The sequence below is a fragment of the Hippopotamus amphibius genome, chromosome 7 (assembly GCF_030028045.1).
Source record: "Hippopotamus amphibius kiboko isolate mHipAmp2 chromosome 7, mHipAmp2.hap2, whole genome shotgun sequence".
NCBI lineage: Eukaryota > Metazoa > Chordata > Mammalia > Artiodactyla > Hippopotamidae > Hippopotamus > Hippopotamus amphibius.
Genome location: NC_080192.1, coordinates 112,730,405 through 112,758,062, shown reverse-complemented (window position 1 = coordinate 112,758,062; position 27,658 = coordinate 112,730,405). Strand labels below are relative to the sequence as shown.

At 36.8% G+C, this 27,658-nt stretch overlaps 1 protein-coding gene and 1 pseudogene across 2 annotated transcripts in view; both read left to right on the top strand.

Annotated features, from left to right (window-relative positions):
- Nucleotides 1-27,658, top strand: part of CAMKMT (calmodulin-lysine N-methyltransferase) — a 403,439-nt gene that overhangs the window by 153,367 nt on the left and 222,414 nt on the right. The gene's annotated exons all lie outside the window — the stretch shown is intronic.
- Nucleotides 10,203-12,200, top strand: LOC130857750 (heterogeneous nuclear ribonucleoprotein F-like; annotated as a pseudogene).

The following is a 27,658-nucleotide window of genomic DNA, read 5'->3' as shown; positions in this document are numbered from 1 at the left end:
AGATATTATCTAATATTAAAGTTGATTTACTTTTTGTAAGGAAAATTAGTTGAATAAAAAAACTTTCGATGAGTCAGATATTATGATTGCTTGGAGTTGTTTTCAGCAATTGAAATATTTGTAGTTTTAAAAAATCAAGTTAAAAATATTTTCGGCATCATAACTATGGAAAAAGAAAGTGAGATTTTGGTTAAGCTTGAATGGTTTAGACTCATTAAAACCCAAGTATTAGTATTTTCAGTTCCTTACAATTAAAAGTTCTGCTGATCTATTTTAAAATGATTTTGCATTGTATTTCCTCATATTCAGTAATAGCAAACTTTAATATTAGTAAAATGTTACCTAAAAGATGTTCACAGAAACCATTTACAGATTTGAAAGGACAGGGTAAGTTTAGGTCACATATTCTAAGCCGAATTTTAGGGCTTAGAGAATAAATAGTATGACCCACTGATAGGGAAAGACTTTCAAGAGAGGAAGCATATAGGTCTGAATTGGAGAAAGCAGCAGGTACAGTAAACCCTTGATTCTATGTAATGGTTGGTAAATGGAATTTCTCATTAATTGAATTTTTCTGTTTAACCCATCGTTCATACATATATACTGTACATGTGATCAGTTTTTTAAGCTTTAGAATATAATAAGAGAAACTTAACTTTAAACACATACTAAAAATAGTTGCTTCTAGAAAAAGGTATTCAGGAGGTCCAGCTGGAATTGCTAGTGTGGATGATTGCCAGTAGCATCATCAGTTGCTGTTTTAGAGTCCTGCTTATGGGGACTTTAAAAGAATTTGATAATGATTGAGCTCATCTTTGCTTGGGTTCCAGATAAATGAAAGTTTTAAAATATTAATCTGTAAATTTAAGTAAGGATATTTATTATTTTAAACATTTAGCTAAAATATTATTATAGTTCCTTTCTGAGTAGTATAATTTAAAAGAACAGGGCCCCAAGAACTTTTTCTCCCAGTGGCTTTCCTGGATCCTAAAAATAGTCTCATTACTCACCCAACGAGAGCCCTGTCCTTTCATGGGCCTGTAGAATCCATGTTGGGTACTATTAATGAGCATGTTTCTTTCTGTATAGGGAAGAGTGATGATTGGCAAGGACAATTAGTATCATAAACATGCCAAGTATTCCAGTATACGGGGAGGAATTTTTCTCTTCTTTCATGGATGGCATATTGTCTTCATGTGCATCTGGTCCATGACCCACAAAAAGGACCTTTTGAGCCATGGGCATATAAAATCAGACTCTGCTTAAAGTTAACATCTTAAAAAGCACCAACTGTACCACAAAGAATTATGATGTCAGTGCTACAGCTTTGAGTGCTCGCAAATCAAATCAGTAAGTATACAATAGCATGCATGCTGTGGGTAAGACGTGTGGTTAGCGCTGTATGAAAATACAGTGAAAACTCTGTCGACTGACATTTTCTCATTAAGGCTCGACTGATCTGCCCTGTCTACTCTCTCACCTAAGAGGATATGTCACCCCAGGCAGTATGGGGAGAACAAAGCCCACTGTGAAGTTTAACCTCCCTACTTAACATTTAAAATCAACTTCACATTCAATTTAAGTATTTTTTCTTAGTCTCTCATGTCCTTTCGTAAAACCAATGGTGAGATCAAAATTAATTAACTCATGGGGACTTCCCTGGTGGCGCAGTGGTTAAGAATCTTCCTGCCAATGCAGGGGACATGGGTTCGATCCCTGGACCAGGAAGATCCTACATGCTGCAGAGCACCTAAGCCTGTGTACCACAACTACTGAGCCTGCGCTCTAGAGCCCGCCAGTCGCAACTATTGAGCCCGTGTGCCACAACTACTGAAGCCCACAAGCCTAGAGCATGTGTTCCACAACGAGAGAGAAGGCATCAAAATGAGAAGCCCACGCACTGCAACAAAGAGTAGCCCCATTGCCCACGGCTGATTCCACCACATGCCCAGATTAATGTATATAGTTGATTGGAATGAGGTTTTATCAATATTCATGTTTTTTGAAGGCCTTTAATTTCTGTCTGCATATTAGCTTTTAATGTGTGATTAAGAGAGAATACTTTGACACCTGTAAGAAATCAAAATACTACTTTTTAAGACATTTCACAAATATTCACTTACATTACAGGCTAAAGGTATTTTATTCACATGTATATTTATACCAATAAAATGATTTTACAAGTGTAAAAAAAAAATTAAAAAAAAAAGAGTAGCCCCACTGGCCATAACTAGAGAAAGCCCACATGCAGCAACAAAGACCCAATAAATAAATAAATAAATAATTTAAAAACAAAACAAAAATAATTACTTATGAATTCAACCACAATTATTGAGCTTTAGTATTTTTAATGTGTAGGAATCTAATAGTCCCTGTCCTGAAGTCCTTTGTAGCCTAATGGACTGTACCAGTCTTAAAGTCATCACCCAATAAATGTCATATATGAGACAGGCAATATGATAGCTCTTCTATGTGGAGGAAGTCTGTATGGGAGTAGTTATAAATACTTGATGGCACAGCCCAAACTTGGAATCCTAAATTCTTAACTTCTAGTCATATACCATTATGCTTCTAAAATTTGCTTGTTAACTTGGGTGTTGAGAATTCAGAGCCATAAGAACATGTGAAAGTATTTATGTAGCTGAAATTTTAAGGGAAAATAATGCTGGTACAGTTCTTATAAAAATATAAAACAAAAATTATATGAGAAATCATTCATTTTAAAAACTGATATTCAAGTAAGTTTGGGTTTAACCAAAAGAAGAGTAATCCTAGAAACCCCTTGGCATTCTAAAAGTCTAACCATTTTGTGATTCTCCTTAATTTCATTTTATTTTTAATAAAAAAATTAATCATTTTAAAAAATTTATTATTTTAATTTATTTTTGGCTGTGTTGGGTCTTCATTGCTGTGTGCAGGCTTTCTCTAGTTGTGGCGAGCAGGGGCTACTCTTCATTGGGATGTGCGTGCTTCTCAGTGCGGTGGCTTCTCTTTTTGTGGATCACTGGCTCTAGGCACGTGGGCTTCAGTAGTTGCAGCACATAGGCTCAGTAGTTGTGGCACACGGGCTTAGCTGCTCTGTAGCATGTGGAATCTTCCCATACCAGGGATCGAACCTGTGTACCCTGCATTGGCAGGTGAATTCTTAACCACTGTGCCACCAGGAAAGTCCAAAAAAATTAATATAAATTTTAAATGTTACTTTCCATTTACAATTACTACAAAATATTGGCTGTATTTCCCATGTTGTACAATACATCCTTGAGCCTGTCTTACACTCAGAAGTTTCTACCTCCCACTCCCTCACTCCTGTATTGCCCCCCCATAACCATAGTTTGTTCTCTATGAGTCTGCTTCTTTTTTTGTTATATTTACTAGTTTGTTGTATTTTTTAGATTCCACATATAGGTGATACCATACATTGTTTGTCTTTCTCTGACTTACTTCACTTAGCATAATTCCCTCCAAATCCATCCATGTTGATGCAAATGCCAAAAATTTGTTCTTTTTTATGGCTGAGTAGTATTGTAGTGTGTGTGTGTGCGCGCGTGCGCAAAACATTTTCTTTATCCATTTATCTGTTGATGGATACTTAGGTTGCTTCCATATCTTGACAATAGTAAATAATGCTGCTATGAATATTGGGGTGCATATATCTTTTTGAATTCAGGTTTTTTTATTCCATTTAATTTAATTTTTTAATAAATTTTATTTATTAATTAATTAATTAATTAATTTTATTGGTTGTGTTGGGTCTTTTTTGCTATGTGCAGGCTTTCTTTTAGTTGTGGTGAGTGGGGGCTACTCTTCATTGTGGTGTGCGGGCTCCTCATTGCCGTGGCTTCTCTTGTTGCAGAGCACAGGCTCTAGGCGCGTGGGCTTCAGTAGTTGCAGCACATGGACTCAACAGTTGTGGTTCACGGGCCCTAAAGCGCAGGCTCAATAGTTGTGTCGCATGGGCTTAGTTGCTCTGTGGCATGTGGGATCTTCCTGGAGCAGGGATCGAACCCTTGTCCCCTGCATTGGCAGGCAGATTCTCAACCGCTGCGCCACCTAGGAAGCCCTTCCCTTTAATTTTAAAGGGTGATGTGAATGGAACATCTGAATAGCCTCTGAGACTTTCGAGTATATGATGCTGACTGTTATAAAATATATTTTAGAGAAATCTGAAAAATTGCCTCCTTAAAAAATATGTTTCCCTGCAAAATCTCTAAGGAACTGAAGCAAATTTCAACTGAAGCAAATTTCTAAGAATCAGGGGATTGCTCCTCAAGCAGTGCTATGAGCCTTCAGTCTGAAATCACCTCATACTGATACCCCAAGCCTTCTTTGCAGAAGTTAGTGCTCCTTATTACAGAAAGTCCTAATGGTGAGAAACACATTCCAAAGTGATCTGAAGTTATTGGGCGGGAGACAGATGAGGTAGTGTTAGCAGAAATTGGCAAATAATTTTAGTATTTATACGCAAATGCAAAGGACCAATAGTAGTCAAGATAATCTTGAAGAAAAAGAAGAAAATTGGAAGATTCACACTGTTGGATATCAAGACTTATTATAAAGCAACAGTAATTAAGAAAGTGTGGTATTGGTATAAGGATAGATGAGAGTCTAATGGAATATTATAGAGCCCAAAAACAGACCCATGCGTATATGGAAACTTGATTAAATGGGATAGGTGGCATTGCAGAAAAATGGAAGTGGATGGAATTTCAATAAAACATTCTGAACCAACAGGATAACTTTTTAGAAGATTATAAATCATGATCACTTACCGTATATCATATACAAATATCAATTCCAAGTGGATTATAGAGCTAAGTGTGAAGCATAAAACAGTAACGTTCTAACAAAAACATCTAAGAGTATCTTTATGTGTCTGAGGTAGACAGAGGTTTCTTGAACATAATTAAAAAACATAACCATATAGGAAAAGGTTGATAAGTTGGTTTATATTATAATTAGGAACTTCTGTTACTGAAAGGCACTGTTCAGAAAGGGAAAAAGGCAAGTTACAGAATAGATGATATTTGCAATGCATATAACTGATGATTAAAGACTTGTTTCCAGAATATATGATAGGTTCTTACAGGTCAGTGGAAAAAGAATCTAAGTTCACAAATGCAAAAGACATGATCAGGGACTTCACAAACAGGCTATCCAAATGGCTGATAAACATAGAAAAAGATATTAAACAACAAAATAGTCACCAGGGAAATGCAAATTAAAACCATAATGAGATACTGATGCATCCCCAAGAGAATGACTAAAATTGAAAAAACTGACAAAACCAAGTGTTGATAAGAATATGGAGCAACTAAAACTCATATGGAAGTGGTAAAACCATTTGGAAAACTGTTGAACAGTATCTGCTAAAGCTGAACATATATATCCTGTTATCTGGCAGTTTCAAGTACAGTAGACTCCACAGAAATGTGTGTATATGTGCACACACATTTACAGTAGCTTTGTAAAGCTTTCTGTACTATGTAAGCTCTAAAATTGAGGTTTTCCATATATAATTGTATGAAAAATATTTTAGGTGTATGGAAGAATGGCATGGAATGTATGTCTCCTACCAGCATTAATAGCATTAGCTCTCCAAAAAATACTCTTTTTTTTTTTTTTCATATGTATCAGTTGCCTATCTTTAAGGGGTATGAAATGTGTAAATTTACCAGTAGCATATAATTCAGTAATATTTGTATTATTTTAATAACTTATTTGTAAAGTGATGTTCATTTGTGTTACTACGAAATATGGAATCCTCTCCAGGACACTTTTTAAGTTCAGGTATATTTATTACAAATTAGAAAAGCCTTAGTTTTATGAGGTACATTTAAAATACTTATATATCTATTTTTGTTAATTTTTCTAAATTTGAGCTGATTTCAATAGGCAGTGTTTTATTTTTTTGTTGTGGTATTTAATTTTGGAATTTTTTATTCTTCCTCTAGTCTAGTGGTTTCCAGATCTATTTGTCCATGAAATACTTCTTATATTATGACATCATGGCAGAACTCCAAAATGAGTGCATGAAGTATGTAGTGAATCATAAGACTTAGACTAACAGTGACAGAAAAATAAACAAAAAGTTTACAAAAGAATTGCTGTGAGAAGTAGCAATTATGATTCTTATGCTTTGAAAACAGAATGGAAGAAATAATGGGAACATATTAGAAAAATTGGATTATTGTATAGAGCAGGGGACCCCAATCCCCGGGGCCATGGATTGGTACCAGTCCACAGCCTGTTAGGAAATGGGCTGCACAGCAGGAGGTGAACGGCGGATGAGTGAGCCTAGAAAAGTTGGATTATTGTATAGAGTAGGGGTTCCCAGTCCCCAGACCTTGGACCGGTACCAATCCACAGCCTGTTAGGAACTAGGCCGCACAGCAAGAGGTGAGCAGCGGGAGAGCCAGCAAAGCTTCATCTGCCGCTCCTCATTGCTTGCATTACCGCCAGAACCATCCCCCGGACCACCCCTCCCTGTGGAAAAATTGTTTTCCACGAAACTGGTCCCTGGTACCAAAAAGGTTGGGGACCACTGGTATAGAAAACAAGAAAAATTCAATTTAAAATGAAGTTTAAAAGGGCTTTCAATGAGAAAGATTTTTTAATGTCTTATCATATATCCACTTAGCGTAAGGACAGTGTGTCATAATTAGACCTGCATACCAGATGTGACATCCAGTTTATGATATTTTATTTTTAATGCAGAGAAGCTAAGAATCCTTTTTTGTACATACGTTGTATGAAAAGGAAAAATATATAGATTATTTTGCAGTTTCCAACAGCTCACTTCTCATTTTTCTAGCAACTAAAAGCTCTGTTTTCATTTTGAAGTGTTTTGGATTTTGAGTACATGAGTATTACAACTCGTGTCCTGAGAGCAACATGGTACTAAATGAGCACTATTTTACCTTTATTTCTTCCCATTCCAGCCTAATAATTCAATGAGATCTAAATTCAGCTTGACTATCTTCTTTGTAAAATGCTTAGAATTAAACAAACAGGAGGAATAAAAGGAAGAGAAGAAAGTAGTGATGAGGTCACTTAAGAAGGATAAGTAAATGCAGAGTATGCCAGAGATTGTGACAAGATCTTAGCTGTTTCCATTTTTTGAGGTTTCCAGCAAAGCATGCAAGGACCAGAGGGGGTAGCAGGGGAAGTCCAGTTTAGGGCTATAAGAGGTACTCCAGAATTTTGAAAAATAAATAAATTGAAAGTTGGTCTGCTTTTAATTATCACCATGTGACAGCATTTTTTTTTAAATGCCAGGGTTAAAAATATTTATCCCTAGTGGGGTAGAACACGCCTACCATTCCCCACCCCTTAGTACACCATTGGTTTCTAGTATATTTGAAAAGTGAAGAAAATGCCAAAACAAAGTTTTAAAAATTGTGGAATATTTTAAATATCTTAATTTAATAAATTAGTTCTTCTAGTACAAAAATCAATTTAATTGAGCTATGTATGGGATGACTGCATAATTTATAAAAATATTAATTCTCAGTGCACTGTAACGAATGGCTTGTCTTTCAGCCTGGTCAGTGTATCTCTTGTGACTATACTCATGACCTCTTTTTAATGTTCTTTGTGGCTGTGAAACCTGGGCCATACACTTGTCTTGCTGCTATTCTTTCACTTATTGCACCCCTGTCTAGTAACTAAAAGTACCTTAAAAGTACCTTGAGAATAAACATGATTTGAACCTATCAACAAATTGATATAAAATCTTGGAGAGCATGAAATTCAGAAAACGTTTTCCTTCTTTCTCTTTTACAGAAACTGAATAGCCAGATTTAGTTCTACTAACATTATTGATTCATCTTCTCCCCCCAGCTTTATTTAGATATAATTGACATATAATTGATGCAACTTAAATCCAGATTCCAGCTGACCAACATTTTGAAATATGATGCACTAGCTAGTAGTTTGAGTACTACAGATGTGAGACTGTTATCATCTAGATCTTAATTATGATATTATTGCCCACTGGATTTTGAAGGACAGAGGGAAAAAAGTAGGTATTAAACATAAACCTTAGAGAGACTATGTGAAGATCAATGAAATTATGTCTCTTTTGAGTTCTCATTTGTCTACAGAATGCTGGCATGTGAGAATAAAGAAAAATATTCACTAATATTTTCTAACATTTATTTGAAATGTTAATAGAAAATCTTATTTGCAACTGAAACTTAGTCTATGGTTAAGAGTTTATTTCCTCTTAAATTTATTATCACCTTCCATTAGCTTTATTTTTTTTTTATGTCAATACTTCTATCCAACCTGGACAATATTAAACTGTAAAGCTTCTAAAGTGTTCTAAATTTCTCAACTCTTCTTATTTCTAGATAAGAATAAAAATGTAAAAAATATATCAGAAGTTAAAAAAACCCACAACTGATCGTGGTAAGCAACATAGTTAAGGTGTTTTGCACCTGGAAGTATGTTTGGCCAACATGATGAGGGCAAAAACAATGATGGACGACTATTGTGATGACATCTTTTGACACATCTTCTTTGGACCCAACACCATTGATGGTGTTTCTAGGTTGGCTCTTCTATCTTCAATGCTCATCAGTGATGATGATGCAATTCATGACAAAATATTTTTCATTTAACATTTTCCCAGGGTTCAAAGAATAAATAAAGATAAAGGCTTTTCCTTAAGACAGTTGTACCTACTTTAAGGATTTGTAGCAGAACATGCTTCTTTTATTGTATTTAGTAGGGCTAAGTGATCTTTGGGGGACATACTGCATCTAATTTTTTGCTATGTTAAACAATAGTCAACAGGAAAAAATTACTTTGGATCCTAAATAAGTTATAGAAAGGACTTTAGAAGAAACTCCTCTAAGTCAGGAATCTTAGGCCTAAGAAACAAATACCTTTGGGTATACTGTGTATTTAAAAACCAAGTAACAAAACTTCTTTTTACTTTTAAGTTTTAGTTCTGAATTTCTTCTGCTCTTCCAATCCTCTTTGAAAACTTGTTCTTTCTCTCTCTTTTACATCTGAACATCTCAGAGTATGTTCTCTTATTTTTATTTGTTTTGCAAAGCACTAATCAAACTATTGATGGTAAAAATAATTTCTTTGATAATAATGATTTTTGCTTTTTGTTGTTGCTCTTCTTGATGAAATTTTTCTGAGGGCAAGTTGATGGGGACATTTTGACCACCTGATTTTTACCTGCTGCCATTGACTTTTCCTCTTTGAAGTGAGACTAATAAGCATTTGACAGCTCTTTCTTTGGTAATTCATAGAAGAAAAAGCCTTCAGGAAAAAATATTTGTACTTGATTTTAAGGGGTAACTAAATTTCTTTGTTTGTTTTTTGGAATTGTGTTAAAGTGTGAAATTGTAATGACTAAGTGCATATTTTTGAAGGTTTTTACTTTATTTCCTTCATCAACAAAACAAAACAAAACCAAAAAAAAAAAAAACAAAAACCTCCCCAAAACCCCCAAGCAAACCAGTAACTGTTAACCATAATTTATTTTTACTCTTCAAGTGACATTACTTTTAACTGGCTACATTTGGATAATAAAAGCCATAGATTTCAAACCACTTAGTAATTTGGTTTCATTTTTAACACAGATAACACCTTTTCATCCATTTTTATATAAACTTCAAACAACATATGTTTTAACTTACTGCCAAATAAGAAGAAATGTGTTACATTAAAGTGCATGTTGTTTGCTTGCGCATTTGGAAATACCATTCATTTTATAGCAATTTTGAGTTATTTTTCTGTCACTTTGTATTCCTATTCAAAGAGACATACAGAAACCCTCGCTCAAAACAACTCCCTCAGGGTTTACTCCTGGATGTCAGTAGACATGAACGGGAGGTACAGTATGCAACAAGCTTAGGTCATGGAAATGTCAACTCTTGGTGACTTGCATTTATTATTATTCTTTGAATTGTGTCCCCTTGAAATTCTGTGAGGGGTATTTTAATATGTGTATCTTTTATGTTTAGGTGGGTAAGACAGAGCTACCACCTCACTTTTTTTTCTTCCTCCCTCTGTTGATATAAAAAATTGAGACACTCTCATTTTCTAGGATTTGGTCCAAATTTTTAAAAAGTGTGTTGCCAAGGGATAACACAGAAAGTGAAATATTAATAGCATAAAAGACTAGGACATAAAACTGGAAACTTTTTCAATGTTAAAGTGCAGTTTAAAGTACTAGACTCAGTGGGACTGCACCGCTTCTTCCTGGAGAAGAAGGTGCTCAGAGGGACGACCGAGGTGCCGGATGTGAAGAAAAGCAGGGGCGTGGAGACTCGGAGCCCGAGGACAGTTCGTTGCCTACCTGGAGTGTCTTCGACTGTGGGCATCCCCTGCTGTTCTTTAAGCCACAAAAAGCTGCACCCAAGCTTGTTTGACGTCTGCCCTGTCAAGTGTCCATGATGTTGGGCCCCGAGGGAGGGGAAGGCTTTGTAGTCAAGCTCCGTGGCCTGCCCTGGTCCTGCTCTGTTGAGGATGTGCAGAATTTCCTCTCCGACTGCACAATTCATGATGGGGTCGCAGGCGTTCATTTTATCTACACTAGAGAAGGCAGGCAGAGTGGTGAGGCTTTTGTTGAACTTGAATCAGAAGATGATGTAAAAATGGCCCTTAAAAAGACAGGGGAAGCATGGGACGTCGGTACATTGAGGTGTTCAAGTCCCACAGAACCGAGATGGATTGGGTGTTGAAGCACAGTGGTCCAAACAGTGCTGACACTGCCAATGATGGTTTCGTGCGACTTCGAGGACTCCCATTTGGATGCACCAAGGAAGAAATCGTTCAGTTCTTCTCAGGGTTGGAAATCGTGCCAAACGGGATCACATTGCCTGTGGACCCCGAGGGCAAGATTACAGGGGAAGCCTTTGTGCAGTTTGCCTCACAGGAGTTAGCTGAGAAGGCTCTAGGGAAGCACAAGGAGAGAATAGGGCACAGGTATATTGAGGTGTTCAAGAGCAGTCAGGAAGAAGTTAGGTCATACTCGGATCCCCCTCTGAAGTTCATGTCAGTGCGGCGGCCGGGGCCTTCTGACCGCCCTGGCACAGCCAGGAGGTATGTCAGCATTGTCAAGCAAGCGGGCCTGGAGAGGATGAGGTCTGGTGCCTACAGTGCAGGCTATGGGGGCTGTGAGGAGTACAGTGGCCTCAGTGATGGCTATGGCTTCACCACCGACCTATTTGGAAGAGACCTTAGTTACTGTCTCTGTGGGATGTACGACCACAGGTATGGAGATGGCGAATTCCCTGTCCAGAGCACCACTGGACACTGCGTCCACATGAGGGGGCGGCCGTACAAAGGCACGGAGAACGACATTTACAACTTCTTCTCTCCACTCAACCCGGTGAGAATCCATATTGAGATTGGCCCTGATGGAAGAGTGACCGGCGAGGCTGGTTGTTGAGTTTGCCACTCACGAAGAAGCCGTGGCAGCCATGTCCAAAGACAGGGCCAACATGCAGCACAGATACATAGAACTTTTCTTGAATTCCACAACAGGGTCCAGCAACGGGGCATATAGCAGCCAGATGATGCAAGGCATGGGGGTGTCAACCCAGTCCACTTACAGTGGCCTTGAGAGCCAGTCCGTGAGTGGCTGTTATGGGGCTGGCTATGGTGGCCAGAACAGCATGGGTGGATATGACTAGTTTTGTAGTAGCTTTTGAGTTATTTCAATCAAATTTTCACAGGCAGCCTACAAGCAGTGAAAAGCAGTTATTACTCTAGAGGAAGCTGTGGGACCCATTTTGCACCATGAGTTTGTGAAATCTGGATTAAAAAAATTACCTCTTCAGTGTTTTCTCATGCAAACTTTCTTCTAGCATGTGATATTGAGTAAACTAAAACTATTTTCAGCTTTTCTCAATTAACATTGTGGTAGTGTACTTCTGGAGTGATGTTATCTGAGTTAAACTAGTTTTAAGTACGTTAAACGTGGATCTTTTACACCACATCATCGTGAACACATTGGGGAGGCTTGCTTTTTTCGAAAACTCAAGGTGCTAGATCCCTAATTCAAAGAGGAACATTTCTCATGTTTGTTCATTCTAGTTTGTTTTCATTTAAAATCTTTTAGGTTAAGTTTAAGCTTTTTAAAAGTTAGTTTTGAAAATTGAGACACATTACTAATACTGTAGGAATTGGTGAGGCCTTGACTTAAAACTTTCTTTGTACTGTGATTTCCTTTCGGGTGCATTTTGCTAAGTGAAACTTGTTAAATTTTTTGTTAACTAAATTTTTTTCTTAAAATAAAAAGACTTTTTCACAATGACTGGCACAGACTATATACTCACCAAAAAATAGCAAAATGACTGGGTGGTTGAATAGAATTCATTTTAATACTGCTGTATTTCAGTGTGAATTTTTAAAATTTAGCACTGTGATTTCCCTTGTATTCTTAAAATAGGGCTAAATTAAAAATCAGATTTTAAAAACAAACAAATAAAATAAAGTGCTAGACTGTTTTTAATCTGTGAAGTGAATCAGATATTAGAGAAATTCAGAGCAAAATAGATTTTGTTGAGTTCTTGCTATTGCTTCTGAGGACTAGAGATGATTTTTTTTGGTTGAGAATTCAGAGGGATAAAGGATTAGCAGACATAGGTACTAATACCAGTTTGCCTGTGATGAGCTGTGTGACCTTAGGCAAACCATTTTATTTTTCTGAGCCACAGGGACTCAGGTTCTCTCTAACTGTAAAAGTCTTAAATTGTGATATGACAGCCGAGGCAGTGCAGGCTCATTGCAGGATGGTGTAGTGATCTCTGGGTGGTGGGAGGGATGGTGTGCATGAGTACTGCCTCCGATTTAGTCTCTTTGGGTAGCATAAAAATATCCGGGGAAAGGGAGTTATTAAAAACAGTTGATAATATGGATGTTCCGTCTTTTTTCTTTTACATCCCTTAAAAATGGCAAGTTCAATTTAGTAGCCATCAACAAAAGATGGGTTAATATATTTCTCAGTTAAGGGAAAACCAGCTTAGCTGTTAATATTGGTAGTTGTACATAAATATATATATATGTGGGTGTACATATATATAGGTGTACATATATATATAGAGAGAGAGAGAGCGCAAGGGAGAGTGAGAGAGAGAGAGAGAGAGAGTGAGAGAGAGCGCGAGTGCAGTTTCTGTATTTTCCTACAATTTGAAAAGTTTGTTACAGTGACCTGAATTTTTTCTAGGGTTCTGCAGCAGATTCTATGGGAAGCTCTCTGTCTGGAAAGGGTGTGAGGTGTTTTGTTACCTCAGTGGCCAGTTGGCTAGTTTACTCTCCATATTGTATACTTGTCTGCTGTATTTAACATGATTGAGGAGCATCACAGGATAAGATGCAGAGGAATAATAGAAAACAGCTCTTCTGGAGCTTCATTGTGGTGCCCTGGGAGGTTAGAAAGGATCTCTTCTTGCAAATAAAAAAAAAAAAAAAGATATTTTTAAAGTCCTTTTTCTTTGGCACTTTGAATTGTATCAAGAGAATGTTTTGTTTTGTTTTTAATGAATAAGAATTAGAGTTACCTAAAATATACTAATTAGGATAGGAAAGAGAGGCTCCTTTATGGCAAATAAGGATTAGATAAAATTTATAATTGGTAAATTAGAAAAATTGAGAACATGCTCAGGAAGCTTTCTCTGATGTCTTTCACCTCCTGCCCCTGCTAGGTTAGGCGCCCCTCTGTGAATCTCTTGTGAGCAGTACCCTGTGTCTCCCTCTCACTGTGTGAGACATACACCTATCCTCACTGGGTGGAGAGCTCTTTGAAGGCAGAGCCTATGTCCTGTTTGACTTAGTGTTCTTACCCATGTCACACAGTGGTTGCTCAGGAAATATCTGTTGAATGATGTCAGGTGTCGCAAGATGATGGATGGACCCTAATTATGTCCACATCCATGTAAAATCAAAGCGGGCAATATGTTTAGGTTTGAAATCCTCTCACTACTCTACATTAAGAAACAAATGCTTTTGTAGCCTTCCAAAAGAGTTGGTATTTATTATTATTTGAGGACTGACTATGAAGAGTACATATTTGTAAAATCTTTAAATGAAAAAATTTCGTTACAGTTTGATAATATGTACAAAAGTTGGTAAAACATATTGTCAAAAATATTGTCACTGGATTCTGGTAACTTGACTGTTTTGGGGTTTTTAAAAACATTTGTGGTGTTCATTTTGATGGTCTTTTTTATTCATGGCCAAGGATATGAGTCTGAAGCAATTATAACTCACTACAAGTTGCTGGCCAGGGAATGTGAGCAAGGCAGATTTGGACCCAGGCTGAAATATCTGGTCAGGCCCCATTCTTTAGCCACTGTCACAGTGTAGTTCAAGCAGTGATGTGTACATTTATTATTTCTCATTACTGTGCCATCACAAGGAAAGCCACCAGTAAACAGCACCAGCCAAAAGTTTGACTCTCATTCTATTGGGCTGCTGTTGAGTAGATCCAGTTTTATTTTTTATTAATGATTAAATTAGATTTCATCCATGTATAACTGGATTTTTGGGGCAGAATCTCATATTTTCTTATGAAATCTAATCCTACACCTTAAATTCAGCAAAGCTTTTTTCCCCCTCTTGAATTCAGAATAAGGCCATGGGTGTACTGCACCATAATGAAATGTATAATTTTTAAAATGTCAAAGCATTTGAAATTTTTCAGATTTCTGCTGTAAAAGTCCTCAGTACAATTTTACATTATTCTTTATATTGACTGATCTAAAGATTTGACTATTAATTTAACTGGTGTTATTGTACTTTTCCTCTAGAATAAATCAAAGCTCTTTAAATGAATTGATTCCTTACTGTCCTATAACAATAAAGAGTATACAACAATCGTATTTTTCAGACACCATTGCACAGTTTTGTCAATACTTGAAGAGAAGAACAGCTGCTGTCTAGTGAGTGAGGGTTAAAGGTAAACACTCCCTGCTGATTCAGAGAAACACAGGCACCCTACTTTATTATGTATGTGTAAGTAGAGCTCAGTAGAAAATATGGTCAGATATTCATGTATATTTCATAGACTAACAACAGCATTTTCCGCTTTTGACTAACACAGCCCAAAGAGCCCACCCTTATAGGTGACTTATACGACGCCATGTGCCTCGCAGGCATCCAATAAATATTCGCTGACGATGAGAGATGAATATCCTTGCTTTTCAGTTCTGTACTTGAGATAACCAAGCCTTTTAGGGAGAGTTCATTAATATCTGATGGTCTTCTGCATTCCTAAGGGAATATAGGAATCTATGAATTATCTCGTCATAGATAAATTTATAAGGTGCCAGTCTGTAAAGTAGCAGTCCCATTTTTGGACTTGGGAAATGACATTTCACTGAGTAGTGGTAACTCATGGTGACGTAAATGCTCAGTTCTACTGGCCATTTAAGACGAATGTTCAGGCACCTGGGGACTCTGATCTGCTCATTTACTTGTAAGTGAGAACCTTTGGTGCTCCTGGCAGTGCCATTTGCTGGCATCATTTGTTGCATAATTAGTGCAGTAGTGGATTTAGAAGGTAAGTGTCAGCCTTTGGCTGGAATTATCTGCCGGCCCAAAAGCCTTAGCCATTTTCTTGTTTGGGGTTTTTTTAATTGGAAAAGAGAGAATATCCCCGTTTATTATTCATAGATGCAGTACATTTGTTACGATTCCTTTGTTTAAAACGAGACAGAATATGAATTAAAACCAAGTACAGTCTTTAAAGGTTCCAAAGTAAATTAGAAAGTTGGTTTCATACATCTTCGAAAATTATGGTTTTAAATTTTATTATCTGATTGAATATTTCACCTCAGTTAATATTGGAGATGTTGACAGATAACTAGACATTTCTATTTAGACATCTATAATTAGTCTCTATTTTTCATAATCATAAAAATAAATGGTATAGTATTGAACACTTCATTTTTCATAAATGGAAAAGGAAATAGGATAGTATTGGGAACAAAATACTTGGGAAAAGATATAAAAAGCGGACATGTACAGCTCAGTGTGTGACATGGGATGGATTCGAGGAATTCATTCTTTCATATTTAACTTTTTAACTCAATTTTCTCCACGTAGGCGTGACAGAAGGTAAGAGAAAGTAACAAAGACCTATTTTTGTGAAAAAGACAAAAAGCAAACAAAAAAACCACAAACATATTTATAGAGATTTAGAAAAAACTTACCTGAAAGCTGCATACCGAAATTATTAGCAAGGCTAACTTTGGGGAATCAAGCCTCTAAGCAGAGGGTCTTTTCTTTTTTTATTTTACATTCCTCCATATTATTTGAATTTATTTTGACAAGCATGTATTATCCTTATAATTAAAACAATATTAAAGAAACAAGAAAAAGAAGCAGGGGACAGAGACAGAAAGTATGAAGGGCTATAGGAAGTCAGCGAAGGGCTAGAGAGGCAAAGACTAGGACTCAGAACTGGATTCTGACACATCAATTCAGACCTTGCTGACTGTCGGGGGAGGGTGGAGTCTTCTTGCCAGAAAAGAAATCAAGAGCCCAGGCCAGTGGGGAAGAAGTGGGGGGAGGGGTGCTGTGTGAAGAAGAGTAGGACTATAGAGTGGCAATGTTGTGGTGGAGTGAGATTGGAAAGGTAAGGTGATTCATTATGGAGAAAGCTTGAAATAAAGGCATCAGTGATCATGGAGTGATCATGTAGTTAGGCTATAAGCGTTTTGTGGCAAGAGTTTTAACTTGGGGAACCCTTGGGAATTCAAGTGTGTGTTTCTATCAAGAGCGATCAGTCATAGTGAGCCTTTATTATTAGCTTTATCGTTATCATTAATAATAATAAATAGTATCATATAAAATAATTCAATAATTTTTATTATTACTATTTATTAGAAAATGAGCAATACTTAACCTCTCTGGACAGCTTCACAGCTTCAATACAGTGACGTGACTTCAGGTTGCAGAGTTGGCCGGGTTATATCAACATTTAGAAATGTAGCAATTCATTTTCTTAGTTTTGTAAAACATTTTTTAAATTGTCTAATATAAGGTTAGGCTTTTACACCTAGAAATTGAAGTATAAGAAGCTATTTATTAGCTAATGGAATGGGTTGATTTATCTTTTACTGAACTAGACATCTGGAACTACATCAATGCATATAGACAGGAACTCACATATACATTCTCTATGTAAAGTGAAGATCTATGAAGCTAAATCTGTTCATTAGTATCACTTAGGAGATGCTCTTTCCTTTGTCATGTTTCTTTGGCAAAAGCTGGCTGTTCTGTTAGCAGTGGTTTTGATGATAAAATCCTGTAATTTAAGAGGTTGGCTTATTCAGCTAAACAACTGCTACCTTGGGCGATGCTGGACCAACTGTGAGAGGTCTCTTTTCTTGAGACCAGGAAAGCTGTTCTGGTTTGCTAAACAATGGAATTGTTGATTTCAATGATTTAATTCCCCTTTTGGCTAAAGGCTGCTGAATAAGAACAGTGCTTATTTGGGAAGGAATCTGTTGCCAAGGCAACTGATATCTCCTTAATTATTGGCCAATATTCCCATATGAGAAATAACCAAATTATCCTGAGCACTTTCAGGTCTTGAATTTGGTGATGATGATGGAGCATGGGGAAAGAATTTCTCTCCAGTATATATTCAGAAATATCCCATTTGGCTTGGCATAGTGAAGGTACTATGTTTGGGGGTGGTGGTAAAAATATAGGTAACCACATCATAATTGCAAAATCTTTTGCATTGTAAGAGATCTTGTTACTTAAGACTACTTGTATGGTTAATGACCTATGTTCAGTCTTTTTTAAAAAATTGAATTCTTTGACATCTGTAAGAAAATATAATTTGTATTATCAGTCATTTATCCTCAAGAATGGGCAAATATAAAGAGAAACCTGCAAATTCTGTTTAAGTAATTATGCTAACGAAGACTGTCTTCAGAACTGTCTGCAGCCATTTATGTGAATGTATCCAGTGGTGCATATACTGACCTTGGAGAGTGACCTCTTTCTGCCTATTACTTTATAGAATCATATAAAAGACCTATGGTTTCTTGTCTCTCAGCAGTGAAGTTGTTTGATTACTTAAAATTAATTGAAGCTTTGAGATAGGCTCAAGTTCTAGTGTATTCATATCATGCTTACTTTGTAATTGTTTTCCTCCTCCAGTGTGAAGGACATAGTAAGAAACCAGTAAAATTCTTACAGAATGGGATTTGTCTTTATAATTTTATTGTATGTCTTATAAATACTTGCTGTGAATCACAGAGATCATATATTATCTCATGTCCTTACAAGAAAATGGGAATTTACTGTCCTTGTCCTCTGACAAGCCTGGTGAACAGTGATGAAATTCTTCTAATATTACTCAGGGTTTCCCAGATCTTCTAGTTGAGTGAATGTGAGGTTCTGACATGTGACTGTTGGTGATTTTTGTCGTGTAAACCATGTGGATTTTGCAGGAATCTCATATGAAAGGCTTTTGGCACTATAGTATCGGATAGAATCTGTTTTGTGATACTTTTGGATGGTTATAGTTCTTACTCAGGATTAGTCTTTCCATGTTTCACTCATAGAGATGGCACATTGGTTTTACACTCTCGGCAGAATTGAATTTGAAGATCTGTACTATATATTGGAACAGTACTTGAGTTGGATTTCATGTACATATTTATTATCTATTCTAGACTTTCAGAATTTCACTCCACTTAGTGTCATAGCTTACTTCACAGCTTTAGGAAGTAAATACAGATAAGATTCACTTGATGAAAATATTAAAATACATGAACAGGGACAATAACCTACAACACCGTTGACTAAAACATAAGCTCAAAGCCACAGAATATAGGTTCAGAGTGGTTGCTGTCCCTACATATGTCTTCTACATCATGAATTTAGTTCTCATGTGTAGGTTTTGCAGTATCTACTAAAGTTCTTCCCTCTAAGGCTGATTATATAAATATACAATTAACTCCATTATACATTTTGCATTACCCTCCTTTTAAAAAACTCTTTTGAGTTTATGTCTTATTTAAAATATGTTTGTCTGAACTATCAGATGTTATTCTTTGAAAAGCTTTTTTTGTGCTTTATTTTTCAATTCCATAATATTTATAAAATTTTCCAAGATATTTGTTGTGGTCATCTATCTTATGAGATTACTTTTCTGGATTATTGTAAGAAAAAATAATATTTTCTAAGGTTATACAAAAAGAATTCTCTTTGATTAGATCATAAAAGCTTGATCCAGGTTATTGCATATATTAAATTCTATGCATATCAATCCATTAATTTGTTTTGTCATATAGTAGTTAATTTCATTTTCCAACAAAAATATAGCATTTCACCATTTTCTCAAATTCATTGAGGATTAAAGATGTAGAGTATATTTTGTTAGCATTTTCTTAGCTTTTTTTTTTTGAAAAGTGTGTTTTGTTTTCTGGGGACTTGTAGTTAGTACTAATTTTCATTTTGTTTAATATATATGAAAGTATTTGATGTGAATATTATATACATATTTATGACAGATTAATCTTTTTTCAAAGTAAATTTATTTATTTATTTATTTATTGGCTGCGTTGGGTCTTTGTTGCTGCGCGCTGGCTTTCTCTAGTTGCGGCAAGCGGGGGCTACTCTTCATTGTGGTGTGTGGACTTATTGCGGTGGCTTCTCGTTGCAGAGCACAGGCTCTAGACGTGCAGGCTTCAGTAGTTGTGGCACACAGGCTCAGTAGTTGTGGCTTGAGGGCTCTATTGTGCAGACTCAGTAGGTGCAGCACATGGGCTTAGTTGCTTCGAGGCATGTGTGATCTTCCCATACCCAGGCTTGAACCTGTGTCCCCTGCGTTGGCAGGCAGATTCTTAACCACTGCACCACCAGGGAAGTCCCAATCTTTATGTACATATATATAACAATATTCTTTTTCTTTCTGCAAGGGTAGTTTTTTTTTTCCCCAAAACTAAGCCTGGTTAATTTTTTAGTCAGTGGTTTATTTCTCTTTGTTTATAACCATGTGTAGTATCTTTCTTTTGAGAAAGCATTGACATGCTATTACTACTAGATGCTTTCATTGGATGAGAGAGAAGTGTTGACTGTATGTTATGTGCATGTGTACCAGAGAATGTAAAAGAAGAAAAATGTTCTGTCCCAGTTTTGAAAGGTACAACTGAAAATGTTACATATTTCTGTAGAACCTAGAACTGTAATTTGAAGCAGAAGTAAAGAAATAGACTTGTAAAGTGTAACTTTTCTATACCATGGTGCATATAGCACATCCTATTCCATCTTTTCTTGATACTTTCTCCAGCTGGTGGAGTAACTTCTGTGTAAGCTTTATCTCAACCATGACTGGAACAAATTCAAACACTGGTTCTACCTGGGAATATTTTTAAGGCACAGTTCAAATGTCTGAATTAGATTATATATTAGAAAGTGTAAAGGTTATATAAGGCTTGCCTCTGGCAAAAATCATCAAATAGATACACATTTACCATTGGTGTTTCCCAACTTACCAGCCATACCTCATCAACTGAGTGATCTTTTTCTCCCATAAACCCTGCCCAGTGCTCTTGTGCAGACTCTGACCAATTAGGATCCTTTACTTCATGACTCCCCAGCCTGCTCTCTTTCTCCTGCTCCCTTTCTGCACTCCAGGTCTTCCCCATCTTCCATGCCCTTGCACCCTTTCCACTTCCTTTAAAAATTGCCAGTCCTTCATTTCAGTCCTTCTGTGTCCCATTCTCATAGAAATTAGTCCAATGCACTAATCACCATAAATGGTTGATAATGTATTATCCTTTTCTGGTTTGCCATGTTAATTAGAATTGTAACTTTCTCAGTTTTTTAGTGAAGAACTCTTTAATGTAAACCCACTTGATGTCTGGATTTGATAGTTCAGATACTATTTCAAGCTAGTTCATTAGGTATTTATTTCAAAGGAAAAAGAATACTGATAGCTTATCATGTGTATTCACTTTCGAAACAGTAATTTAAGTATGAAATTCTGACTGTCCCTTAAGCAAAACGGATTTTAGAAGAGAGAAAGCAAAACTTTATTCAGTAATTATGATCTATAATACAATATACTCTGATTCCATATTCTTAACCAATTAAATGGTAATATTTAAATGAAAATATCCTGTATTAATAGCATACACAATTTTGGGAGAATAGAAAACATTTCTTTTTTCACTCATTTAATTATTTTTAGTCTTTGTGGTGATGACTGCTGATTTTCCTTCTGCTACAACTGCTTAGCATATATTATATGTAAACTCTCATTTGTTAAATTCTGAAGGGGGCATTTTTATTCTGTTCCTGTTATTTTTCTTACCGCCCAAAAAATGCAACAAAGAGAGAATGAAAGTCTATTCATAAAAAGATTATTGCATCATTAAAAAAATTCCTTCCCCATATTCTATACTTCTGTTTGTTAGTGTAACGATCAAAAATTTTTTCCTGGTAACTCCTCCCTTGCTTGTGTCATTCACGTTTGATCCAAGAGCAAGCAATTGAAGTACTTCTGATGTACCCTCGGTAGAAACTCTGCCTTTCAGAATTAACAGTTGTAGGAGTGTGAGGGGAAGCAAGAGTAAAGAGGATATGATATAATGCCTAAGGTAGAGTGCTCTTTCCTAGACGTTTATGGTCTATTCGGAAACCAGAGTACTACATCTAAAGCAACCTATTAGCAAGCCAGGGTAATTTTAAGTTCTAAGATATGTGAAAAAGTTAACAGTATCAGGCTTCAGTGAGAAAAGAGAAATTACAGCAGGCTTGTGGTGTCGGAGAAGTTTTACACCGAAATTTGATGGACAAATGGAAGGGAAGAGGACATTTGAGAGGGACATGTCGGAATGCTCCAGTCACCTTTTTCATCTCAAAGGTGGTACATGCAGCAAACTTAAAAGGAGAGAAAAAACGATTCTTAGCTTCTAGGTTTCCTCACTGGCCCACAGGAAGCCTGTCTAAAGCCTTGCAAGAGGTCTGTTCTAGTAAGCTCGGACAGCTATTACAAAATACCATACATTGGGTGGCTTAAACGACAGAAATTTATTTCTCAAAGTTCCGGAGAGTGGGGAAGTCTAAAATCAAGGTGCTGGCCTATTCGGTTCCTGGTGAGAGCCTGCTTCCTGTTTCATAGACGCCATCTTCTAGTTTTGTCCTCACATGACCTTTCTTTGGTGCCTGCGCATGAAGAGGAGAGATCTTATGTTTCTTTCTCTCTCTCTGCTCCCCTCCCCTAAACTTCTTTGGGGTATAATTGACAAATAAAATTGTAGTGTATTTAAAGTGTACAATATGATGATTTACACATCCATCACCTCACATATTTACCTTTTATGCGTGTGTGTGAAAACACTTCAGTTCTACTCTCTTAGCACGTAGAGTATACAATACAGTATTATCAACTATAATCACCATATTATACATTAGATCCTCAGACCTTATTATCTTATAACTGAAAGTTTTCCTCTTTTTATAATGACGCTAATCCTGTCATGCAGGCACCACCCTCATGACCCCATCTAAACCTAATTAGCTCTCAATAGTCCCACTGCTAAATACCATCACATTGGGGTTTAGTATTCCACATTGATTTTGGGGAGACAATATTCAGTCCATGCCACTCCCCAGAGCTCATATTTGCTATTCTCAGTCCTACCTTTCCTTTGCATCCCTGTCTTCCTTCAGCACTCTGGGAGATAAGATACACTGCAAAAATGACTGTAGGGCTTAGTCCAGACTTAGTTTAGGACCCTTCCTTTAGCTTTGCTTAGTTGTATTAGTTTAGAGTTTAGATATTTATAAATGTTTTTAGATATATGTTTGACTATTTTCTCAAAATTAACTTTTTGAAGAAATCAGCTCACCTTATAGTCCATAGAAGTAAATATTTGGCTTCAGATAAAAGTAGCTTATTTAACAGCCACTTAACAGATATCTATTGTATGCTCTTTTCTGGTTTTTGACTTAGGAGTTTGTTCAATTTTCCTGTCCCTATACTTATAAGGCATTTTGGTGGGGCATAAAAGCACTTGCTGTGAAATAGTTATGATTATTACTGAATATATGTTTTTTAAAGAACTTTTATATACTCTTTATCCCTCTCAAATTCTTATTGTGCATATAATTACAAAGTATTGTGCTAGGTCAGGGGTTTATAACTTTTCCTTACAGGAGCAGATAGCAAATATTTTAGGGTCATTTGGTCTCCATTACAACTACTTGACTCTGCCATTGTAGCATGAACATAACCATGGACACTGCATAAACAAATGAGTGTGGCAGTGTTCTAGTAAATTTTTATTTACAAAAATAAGAAGCCAGCTTACAGGCCTTAGTTTGCTAGGTGTGCGAGGTGATGGGGCTACAAAGATGGATATGACATGATCTCTGTCTTTGACGCATTTGTAGTGTAGCTAAAGAGACAGATTCATGAGAATTTTAGTGTGTTGGTAAATGCCAAGATCAAGGCAATGCGTGGGGTACTCTGAAGCACAAGGTAGGGGCACTTAGCTTATTTTGGAGATTCAAAGAAGGCTTTTTTGGAGGAGGTGAAGGAAGATAAGAGTTAACCAAATGAACCAAGGTGGAAGATAACAGGAGCAGCATGAGCAGTGACACTGGTTGGAGTTGAGTGGTAGTGGGCATCTGTAGTATCACTAAAGTATCCAGAGCCATATGCCCAGTAGTAGGATTGAAGAATTAGATGGGGCCAAGACATAGGAGAGCCTTAGATGGTGTGCTCAGGAATTTATAACATTAGGTTAGAAAATTTTGAGTTACAGATGCTTCTGGGACAGCCAAAGCCAGGTATGCCCAACGAGGTGTTTGAAAGTACAGCCCTAATATAGATTGGGAATCATCAGCATATACATAGTTGTTAAAATCATGAACATGGATGAGATTACCTTGAGACTGAGTAGAAAGTAGAGAGCATGGAACAAAGGACAGAGGCTTGGTAAACAACTGATGTTTAGGGATTGGGCAGGGAAGGATAATCCCAAGGAAGAGTCAGAGAGAGGAGAGAGAATTGGTGGAGAGCACTGTCATAATAGTTAGGTACACTCATCAGGGTACAGTGTGGCTAAGCTACAGTGACAGCAAAAACTACAGACAAGAAACACTGAAATCTCAAGGGCTAAACACAAAGGTTCATTTCCCCTCATACAAAGTCCTATGCAGGTTGGGCAATCACCTCCATCCTTGAACTGTACTTTGTGGAACTTGTGGGCTTCAAGTTTGCCATGATGACACTGGCAGGAGAAGAACGAGATGAAGGAGGGACACCAGTTCTTTGCAGCCTTGGTCTGAACTCCTTGGACCAGAGCTAGGTGTGTGGGCCCAACCTGAATACAAGGTAGGCTGGGAAGTACACAGAACTCCAGGAGCAATAGCAGTCTTTATCTTATCCAGAAAGTAATGAGTTAACAAGAAGCAGTAGGCAGGGACTTCCCTGGTGGTGCAGTGGTTAAGAATCTTCCTGCCAGTGCAGAGGACACAGATTCGATCTCCGGTCCGGGAAGATCCCACATGCTGCGGAGCAACTGATTAAGCCTATGTGCCACGCCTACTAAGCCACAACTACTGAGCCCATGTGCCACAACTACTGAAGCCCACGTGCTACAACTGCTGAAGCCCGCATGCCTAAAGCTGGTGCTCTGCAACAAGAGAAGCCACCTCAATGAGACGCTGGCCCACTGCAACAAAGAGTAGCCCCTGCTCGCCTAGAGAAAACCCATGCACAGCAATGAAGACCCAACGCAGAGACATACACACACAAAAAGAAGTGGTAGGCAGACAGCAGTATCAGTACAGTGGAAAGGTCCACCTGAGGGAAGAATTTAACAAATTTTAAGAAATGTGAAAACGTTCCAGATAGGGATGCCATTGGCATTCAGTTTTTTTCCTGGTGAGCATCTTCGATTTTCCTGTGAAGTTTCTTATTATGTCAGAAGGAGCTTTGTGAATAGAAGAAAGAGAAGGAAGGGATGATCTTACTGCTAAAATGGGTACATGCTCTTTTCTGCTTAGACAGTGGAAAGCAACTCATGGGTCAGCTTTGTGTTTTTTAAGGGTCAAAATTTATGTTGCCAACATCTATCCTTCTTCCATTATAGAACAGGTTTAAAAATACATAATTTTCAGGAAAATGATCAATAAGAAATGTGGAATTTTATTTTTTTATAGTGCAGTAGTTATAATGCCCTAATTTATTTAAGGGAAGAAAAAAAAAAAAAAAGCAAAGCTCCAGCCTAGTAACAAAAAGATTGGTTCCTACTTGAGACCACAATGAAATAGAATAGACTGTGATGAAATAGAGTATATTGGAATCTATCACGTACAGTAAGGATTGTTTTTTGAAACTTTTCTTTCAGTTATAGGTGTGTGTGTATGTTTATGTGTTTATTTTTACAAAAAACACATTTCTTACTGTGGGTCATGGACAAAAAGAAGTTGAAAGATACTAGAGTAGATATCTTGCTGGGATTCAGGGGTGCGGGTCAACACTGCTTTTGACTTATGAATAGATGCAACCCTCAGGCTAGAACCTGGAGCTGAGTGAGAGAGGACTCCAGGGGAGAGGAGGTATTATAATCAGAAAAGGGGAGGAGGAGATGTCTGCCCTTGAAAAAGCAGTGTATTTTGGTAGAAGGCATGTGGGTGTCAGGAAAGAAGATGGTCCCAGTTATCTGGAGGCCAGCCTACTTGAGGAAAGACATCTAGGCAAAGTGCCTGTGGGCTTTGTCAGCTGTTTTTGTTATTGATCGCTTGCATAGTAAGCTGCTTCTGAACTTAGTGGATTAAAGCAACCATTTTATTTTGCTCATGATTTTGTGAGTTAAGATTTAGGAAAGGCTCAGCTGGTCAGAGAAGATGGCTCTCACCCACATGTCAAATGCCTCAGAGCTCTTTGGCCACTGTATCTCCACATGTATTGTCATTCTTCATGGTCTTTCCGTGTGTCTTGACCTTTTTTTTCTTATAGCATGGTGGTTTCTGGGTAGTCACATTTCTTACATAGCAGTCGACTTCTAATAATGATTTTTTCGAGAGACAGGAAGTAGAAGTTGCCAGTATGTTAGGGCCTGAGCCCAGAAACTGGCACTGTCATTTCTACCATATTCTGTAGACCCACCCAGGTTCAAGGGGAAGGGAAATAGACCTTACATCTCCGTGGGACCATTATCAAAGTATCTGAGACCACCTTTAATGTGCTACATTGGCCAATCTATAGTGATTGTTTTAGAATGGTAGCCCTCTCCTAAAATAACCTAGTAATGCTTTTTGCTGCTTCTATTGGCATTATTAAGATCAGAAATAATTACTATGTTTAACTGTTTTAAACATTTTTTTTTGTTTTCTTTTTCTCCTTTCCTTTATTTTAATTAAAATTTTGAGTGAATTATAGATTCACATGCAGTAGTAAGAAATACTATGGGGAGATTCCATGTCCCCTTTACCTAGTTTCCTCTAGTGGTAACCCTTGCGAAATAATAATACAACATTACAACCAGGGAATTGACATTGATATAATCTACCAACCTTATTCAGATTTTCCTGGTTTTACATGTATTCATTTGTGTGTGTGTGCATGTGCGTATGTACTTAGTTCTGTGCAGTTTTATCATGTGTAGGTATGTGTATCCACCACCACAGGCAAGATGCAGAACACTTCCATTGCCACAAGGATCCCTCATGTTGCATGTTGACAGCCACATCTACCTCCTCTCACCCTAATCTCTGGCAACCACGGATCTGTTCTGTATGTCTATAATTTTGTTGTTTCCAGAATGTTATGTAAATTGAATCATATGATATATAACCTCTTGGTATTGACCTTTTTTACTCAGCATAATTCCCTTAAGATTCATGCACATTGTTGTGTGTAACAATGGTTTGTTCCTTTTTATTGCAGACTGGTATTCCACAGTATGAATGTACCACAGTTTGTTTCGCCATTCACTTGTTGAAGGACATCTTGGTTGTTTCCACTTTCGGGCTTTTATGAATAAGACTGCTATGAACATTCATGTACAGTTTTTTTAATATAAGTTTTTATTTCTCTGGCATAAATAATAGTGCAATTGCTGGGTTGTATGGCAATTGCATTTTAGTTTTAAATTGCCAGACTTTTTTGACTATACCGTTATTTATTCCCAATGTGTGAGTGATTCAGATTTTCTGCTTCCTTGCCATCATTAGATATTGTAATTATTTCTTATTTTAGCCATTTTAATAGGTGTATAGTGATATCTCATATGGTTTTAATTTGCATCTCCTTAATTAATGATGTTGAAGATCTTTTCATGTGCTTATTTGCCATGTATATTCTCTTAGGTGAAATATCTGTTAATTTCTTTTGCCCATTTTCTAATTGGCTTTAATTTGCTTTTTTTGTTTGTTTGTTTTTAACAATTGAGTTTTAAGAATTCTTTGTATTGTCTACATACTCGTTCTTTGTTGGATATGTAGTTTGTAAATATTTTCCTTTAATCTTTCCATTCTAATAGAGTCTTTTGCAGAGCAAAATATTTAATTTTGATGAAGTCCAATTTATCTGTTTTTCTTTGTGGATTGTGCTTTTGGCATCAAGTCTAAGAACTCTTCTCCTAGCCCTAGATCCTGAAATTTTTTCTGCTATGTTTTTGCCTAAATTTTATAGTTTTATATTTTACAT